At 29.5% G+C, this 8224-nt stretch overlaps 1 long non-coding RNA gene across 1 annotated transcript; it reads left to right on the plus strand.

Annotated features, from left to right (window-relative positions):
- The first annotated feature begins 4351 nt into the window (after positions 1 to 4351).
- LOC143055527 (uncharacterized) lies at positions 4352 to 7967 on the plus strand. The gene is made up of 5 exons (XR_012972070.1): positions 4352 to 4441; positions 5336 to 5445; positions 6009 to 6119; positions 6678 to 6818; positions 7679 to 7967. It is a non-coding gene; the product is annotated as an uncharacterized LOC143055527 (long non-coding RNA).
- Positions 7968 to 8224: the final 257 nt, after the last annotated feature.

Below are 8224 nucleotides of genomic sequence, written 5' to 3' on the forward strand. Positions count from 1 at the left end.
CTGCTAAATATGTTGATAATTTGAATTAAGCGCCGTTCGTTGTATTTATACTGGATGGAGAATTGTGATTGGTGGCTATTATATCCAATTAAAATAAGAGTGAGCGTTTGCGGATTTTAATTGTCCACTGAAGCAAAATGTTGAAAAGATTTTAACTGTTGTTATGTTAATTCATGTCAGAAGGGCAATGTTTTTATTAAATGTCTTTTATGTGTATTTTAAAGCTATTTTTAAGATTTCATTATCAGGCGATCATTCGTAAATTTTGTCAACAAATTTATTTTATTACTAAAAAAAAAGTATTCAAACGAGTTGCGAAGTAAATTGATTTCGGCAGACAAAAACATATTTGTTAAAAGCTGTTTCCTAAAAATAATTATTTAGTGCATTTTTATCAAACTGTATCTTTTTCTTTTTAAGAAAATGATAAAAATAAGGAAACTTTTATTTTTTTTATCAAAGTTTAAAGTAAATACTAAAATTTATAATTGAAAAAAGAGTATAATATTTTGTCTAATGCAAAACAAATTTCGTTATAAAGATGTAAAACCTCTTGGATATTGGAATTGTTTATAATCGCATCATTTTCATCATTTATGAAAACAACAATGTTATGCATGAAATAAAAGTGTAGATAACATTTACTTCAAGTTCGTGGTGCCTGATCTTTAGTTTTCTCTTTAGTGTTTTATATACTGTCTTTTCGTCGTTTCTCCTTGTTTTGTCATGGTTTTATCATTCATTTTGATTGCCGGCTTCATCAAACAAAATATTAAAATGAGTGCTAATAAAAAATATCTAATGTTTTCTTTTGTAAGTTGCTTCCTTTAAAAATATAACTGTAAAAATAACAAGAATAGACTTGAAAGTAGTAAGTTAACATACTTTGTTAATTTTCATCGCTACATGTAAAACATATTTGGAAGGGTATAAATTTGAAGTGTATTCTAAAAATTGAATAGTTCATTAATGTGCGTATTGCATTTGTCTGAATTAAAAAACAACAATAGCACTTAGGAAAGTTTACCCTTGCCATGTACAATGCATAGCAATTTTTTCAGGATACCAATAACTCTAGGATGGCTGGGTCGTTGCTTGTTTTCGGCCATTTTTTTGAAATTCTTCTAATTTTCCTGATTCTTACAAAGACTAGCAGTTAAACCGATTGTCCAAAATCAGAAACTATATCAGCATTTCATATTTAAACATTTTTGTTTTTTATGATTGATGTTGAACACCTTATCTTCTGTTTAATTTTCGGAATTTCACCCGGGATCATGCGTAAAACATTCATACAAACTTGTGAATAGAAAATAAAACCCAAAATAACGTCTCGAATGGCTTCTCATGGGCATTGTTATTTCGTTCCTTCAATGCTTGCAGCTAGTCTTCGGGCGAAAGTTGTCTTTCATGGGCAATCTTACTTCACATTATTATGTTACTTAATTTTTAAAAAATATATACATTTTCACATAATAACGCGAAAACTTAATTCTTTGGGAAAAACCTTTAAATTTTGTGAATTCAAATTGAGCCCCAATATTATAAAATGGAAATTGTATATTTTTAATAGTTTATAAAGATTTTTATGATTAAACTATACATTATCATTATTTAGTGCTCTTAAAAAAATATTGTGTAAAATACTTGTCAGAAAAATGAGATAGAGAATTTTGATTGGTGGACATGTATCCAATCAATATTACAGTAAAAGTATACGAATATCAGCGGTCCAGTGAAGTCAGTAGGGCTTGGTTAACAAAATATGGTTTTAGGAGTTCTTTGAATTTATTTCAATACTATTTCATTATCAGATTATCATGCATATATTTGTCAACAGTTTTTGTTTATAAAGAGACTTTATTAAAACACATTTTAAGTATGTAGCAATAACAATTATCTTCATCTAACAAAACTTATTTTTTTAAGTTATTTTCTTAAAATAATAATTTATCTTTATTGTTGTAGATTTATATTCATGAAAATACAAAATTAAATAAAAGTGATCCTTTCTTTTTCGTTTTTAATGAAAATGATAAAATAAAAGACGGTGCATCGATTTTTTTGATTTTTTAAAAATTAAAAACAAAAAAGATTACCCTTAAAACTTACTTTAAAATGTTTTATTCCCATGAACTAATAGAAAAAACCCACCCTTTTTTGTACGGTAATGGTTTATGTCCTTGATATCCTTTTATCATTTATGATAGAAAAAATATTGCGGTTTCTAATAAAAAATTCGTCAATTTTTTTTCTATTCGACATTCTTTTTCGGCGGAGTTCGTGTTGCTCAATGTTTAGGAGATAACTGTATTGTATTTTAAGCTCCGACGGCATCAAATCCCCAATTGATGCCGTCGGAGCTTAAAATACAATATTGTTATCTCCATTCTACTGAAACTGACAGAAAACAACGTTAAAACATGTAATTAAAATCTGTCATATACCGTCTACGCTTGCGCGTACGTCCCATAGCATCAATTATCAATTGATGCCATGTAAAAAAGTGACGTTATCTAATCAAAATGAACGTTACAAACGTTGTTGCATTAGAATTAGATATCTATGTAGTGTATTGTTAATTGTTGATGTTCCATTAATTATTCCTACTTCTTTTCTGTTATGTTTTTTTTTCGGCTTATGAATTCATATTGTCCCCTTGGTATCCCTTGTATCTTTCATTCTAACACAATGTAATCTTGTATCTAGAAAAAAGAAGATGTAGTATGATTGCCAATGAGACAACTCTGCAAAAGATACTAAAATGACAGAAATCAACAGCTATAGATCATCGTATTTTGTGTTGATTAGATTGTCTTTTGTGCTTTTTAGTTTATTGCCATATTGTTTTTCGTCGACATTTGAGTTTTAAATATACATTCGGTATCTTTCTTTTTTAAAGTATTAATATAATTTTGATTGTTGAACATAGCAGCATGTAAGACAAATGTGAAGTTCATAAATTTCATAAAGTAAAATAACAAATATACCCCACTCCGAGGAAAATAAAAAAAAAGAAAACTCCGTAATCGAAAGGCAAAATTAAAAGTTCAATTCATGAAATATATGGATAACAACTGTCATAACCCTCACTGAGTACAGGCATTTTTGTATGTAGACAATGGTGGATTAATCAAAGCAATGAACACCTGTTATATATAAATAATTACATTAGATGAATGTTTCATTAAAATACTTTATTCTGATTGGCTAACTGCACATCACATGTTATTTCTTAAGCAATTGCATTACTCAATAAAACTTTTCATTCATCATAACACGTGGTCCCACAATAAAGTGCACAGGTGAATTAAATTAAAAAAATATAAAATTCGTGTTTTCATTATCATAGCTAAAAAATGTAATTATAAGTATTGAATGCTTCTTTTTGTAACTTCATAGGGTTGTAAAAGCGTTGACGGTGCGCACATTTTTAGAATGTACTTCGGTCAACGCTTTTACACCGCAATGAAGTTACAAAAAGAAGCATTCAATTTTTAAACACAAAATGATGAAGTGATAGCACAATAATTCAAGGTGAATATTCTATAATAAAAATTGTAGCCGTAGTTGAAATCATATTGAGCATTACTTCATTGCGAACACACATACAGCAAAAATATGCATTTTCTGTTTGTTTGAAAACAACCAACTGTTTTTCGATGAATAGCATATTTTAGATGACATATGTATGTTTTATTTTGAAGCTTTTTCTCCTACCAACTGTTTCAAAAAATAATTTGCGACTTTAAAATTCATTCTCGTGATAATGCTGAAAAGAATGTATATATTCATTTCATCTATTTATTTAATGAAAAATCCTTTTGTTAATATATAATAAATGTCAGTGTCTTCTTTATTTAGTAAAGTATGATATGCAAAACACAAATTCATGTATTTCATTGAAAGTACTGTGAAAACTGCTTATCAAGTGACAAAGAATCGCACTATCCTACACACATTTCGTTTTAATTTTAATTGATCCTGTTTACCTTAGTTTTGTAAATTTATTTGAGAATTCCTTTGATCGTCAATTCACATTTTTAAAAGGTTGGGTTAATGTAAATGTATTTCCTTATGGAGACTGCTGAGGCAATACTTTGTTTTACAATCAGGATTATTTACGGAAACACAATCCGCAATTTCACTTTACCTACGTCTGTATCATAATATGAGTTCGTGCCTTATGGCGTGTGTCATACTTATTATCCATTAAATTATATACTGATATTATCTACACTCCTTTGTAATGTCGATTTCTTTTCTTATGGTTCGATGACCAAACTTTAAATTATATCCGTATATTTTCATTTGATGATGTTTATCCAATGATATGGAAGCTTACTTCGATATAAAGGCAAGGCACCGCGAAGTTCAAATCATACAACACTCGACTCATTTAAGAATAGAAATCACAGATATGGCTGTTCTAAGAATTTTGGTAAGTAATTGAATATTTTCTAAACTTTAAAATATGACTAACCATGTACTTAGATTTAGTAATAAATAAATAGATATATACTTTATTAACTAAATATATTCTCAAATACTCATGATTTTATTATTATTTAAAATAAAGTTTCTTGATTTTATCATTATTTAAATTTAAAATAAAGTTTCTTGATTTGAACATTTATTCTAAATTAATTTTCATTTTGTTTTTAATTTTTTTCTTGTGACCTGATCGAAATCTAAAATTTTTGAATTTATGAATTGAGTCCCTGAAATTTTTCAACACCTTGCATTTGTTCAAATCAAAATTTCAAAAAGTTTAAGTAACGCCAAAAAAATATATTGAAATTGGAACTGGTTTCGTATATACGTATTTATTCAATAGTAAATAATAAAAGGTATCGTTCCTTGATTAGACGTAACTAATGCTCAGCAATCTTAAACTGTTAAAATTGTATTAATATATTAATTGGTAGTTTTTTTTAAATTCAAATGAAAACAAAATGCATGTTAACGAAGAACAAATTTGTTTAAATCATATATTATATAAGGCATTGTGTTCACAAAACCATTTGATTCTAAGGCAGTAAAAATGTAGGTATGACTGTAGAACGAAAATAAATGATAGAAAGCAAAATGTTTTCACTGTAGTATTAAATTGAATTGTGCGTAACTATACAGGCAATACATCTAGCCGTAATGTCTCCTATTAATTTTAAATGTAACCATTAATTATACCAACTGGAATTAAGAATACCAGATTCTTAAAAAAGTTTAAAAACGATTGAAGAATGAAAATTCAGAATACTAATTATTGTTTCTAATCGTTCAGGCACTTATCGGTTCTTTGGCCTTTCAATTGAATAATGAATTCTTATTACAGGGGATTCTGTTTTGTTTTGTTGCTGTTGTTAACTGTCAGATTTGTGCATCAGAGGCTAAAACTGAAGATCCATTTCAAGGAAAATTAGAAGATGAAAAGGGCTATCCAAAGTAAGTTAAAAAACAACATAAAACAACAAGAATCTTTCTGAAGTTGATATTCGTTTGGTTTTTGTTTTAATTCTATATCTTTTGGGAGGGGAAGGGTCATATTGTTGCAATTTTAATAAATTAAATGCGAGAATTCAAGTAGCCACGAAAATGCAAGTTTTCCTCAATCCACGAAAATTGATACCCACGAACAAATGTATCCACAGTATTGATAATTTTTTGGACTCGGCTCATGAAATAGGTTGACCTATTGCAGAAACACATCTGTGGTTGCAAATGTCGTTTGCTTATTTGCGTCTTTCAGAAGCTTTTTTTATTGAAGCAAACTTCTGGTATTAAAAAAATATATGATATTGTAGCTATACAGGACCACAAATACATTGTAACATTCATTAAACGCCATTTAGGTGTAATACTGGACGTTACAAACATTGAATTTCTATTGCTTCCTTTATTTTAAATTCACAAACACGCACAAAGGCATTTGTCAAACATACATGCTAAATTGATACATCCAATTTTTTTTTTAAATGAAAACTAACTCGTTTTTTTACCCTTTCCAGAGCTGAAATAGAAAGTGCGTATGAGAAGTTAGACCGGGACACAAAATCACTGATCGATAAAGACGCCGCTGAAATGGCAACTTTGAGTAAACTGGATTTTTTGCCGCCTGTGTAAGTACTGATGTTTTCTCATTTCAATCTTTTTGTCCATTTTTATTTCATCTTTCATTTATCACTAGTTTCTTATTCATCATTTCTTTCTCACCTAATATGGTTTCGATTTCATGAATAATTGTCAAGTATATTCTTACCAAAAAGAGACAAAATAAAAGCAATTCACCTGCTAAGCAACGTAGACAGGAACTGGGGAGGATACAGTATATTTGAAAGTGAGCTTCATTGCATAAAACTGTATATAAACCGCTACTCTGAAATCCGATAAATTATAGCTAAATAGGTCAAAGACTTATACTTTGACTGTGTCGTAGTGTATGTCAATGAAACAATCAAAAAGTGAAATAGTCAACAATTAAGATTATATCATTTAAAGGAGGTATGACCTAAAACAAGAAAAATTTTAATTACAACAATTGTATGTGAGACCTGTAATTCACTTGTCTTAGTGTTTCTTTATCATAAGTAGAATGTCAGTTCATCGTTTATTCATGCTGTATGTTTCATTACAAAGAGCGAATCAAATTATTGCTAAGAGACATATTTATTTTTCAGTTCGCAATTTTCATCATCCCTTTGCCCTCACACATTTGTCACAGTCTATCCAAGAGGGTGGCATTTTCTAAGCAGTACTCTAGGAAAGTGTTGGATTCTCAATAGATGGTGGAATACCCCACTCTCATACGCTGTGTGCTCGTAAGTACAAATATGGTAATAAATTTATCAAAACACTCCGCTCTCATAAACTGTTTGCGAAAAAGTACAAATATGAAAGAAATTTTATTTAAATACTCCTCACTCATACGCTGTTTGCGCGTAAGAACAAATAAGATAGACATTTTATTAAAATACTCCGAGTTCATACGCTGTTTGCGCATCATAAGTATTACCAATGTTATTTCAACTGATCGGACGGAGCTTATGTTTTAATTGCATAAGGACCGTCTATTTGAAGATGTGTGCGATAAGGATGATTGCCGTTTTAATTGATATTGAATTCTAATCGCCTGTCAGTGTCACCAAACTCATATACAAATGAACTGAGTGTATGATATGGGACGAATAACTGAACACTTCATTAATGAGGAGTTTATCCCAAAACTCCTGTCTATAGATGGACTGTTCTTAAATAAGCTAACTTCTTAAACCCCGCCCAGTCAAGTGAACTAAATCTAGTAATACAAATATGATGGACATTTTATTTAAAGGTTTTCATGCAGGAGAAGACAACCGGTGTATATCTAGACAAACAACTGGTGTCAGTCTTTATACCCCGCGTTTGAATTACTTTTAAATCTAATTACTGGCCGTATTTTACAAGCAACTAAAACCTCAAAATATATTGTTTGAACTGCGCAATGGAATAACTCAACACATATCGTTTCAATTTGTTGATTGAATAAACTTGTACAAATAAAAGATTTATAATTAAGAAGTTTAAGCTATATGAAATGAACCCTTTTAACATGTGTTTTTGTATTTTCTTATATATATCTGCATCAATTCCCCACGGAAATAAAACGTAATTTACATTATTTTTCATTGTATATTTGTAGAACAAAATCATGCGTAGGCCTACCTTGTCCTGCTAAAAACTACCGTTGTACACCATCGAACTACAAGGGATACGTAGCTTGGACCTATTGTCCAGGAAAAGGATTCAGTCGCAGATGGTTTAAATTGCCGCAGTGCTGTGAATGTCAAAGATTTAAATGTTGAGAGAAAGAGAGACAGAGACGGAGAACAATTTTGATCGAACAATTGATAATCATGTATCAATTACAAATGTTGAATAGAAAATAAAATCTTAATATAATAACGACTTTTAATTATTACTTGAATGTCGAATGCAGTGAATATTTTATTTTTAACTCATTAAATAGTGTCCTGGCAGACGTTATATGAAGCTTGCAAAACGGTGGAAAACCAACCCGACAATGACCATCATAAAGAACACTATGTATAATCAAATGTAAAACTTCGACTTTAATCTTAGTAAATATATATTCGACAGTACCTTCTTAATTGACACAACATGAGCAGATGAAAAATCAAAGCACAATAACTACACAAAAAAACTGCAGTGGAGAAGCAAAACAACA

Source organism: Mytilus galloprovincialis, chromosome 12 (genome assembly GCF_965363235.1).
Source record: "Mytilus galloprovincialis chromosome 12, xbMytGall1.hap1.1, whole genome shotgun sequence".
NCBI classification, from domain to species: Eukaryota; Metazoa; Mollusca; class Bivalvia; order Mytilida; family Mytilidae; genus Mytilus; species Mytilus galloprovincialis.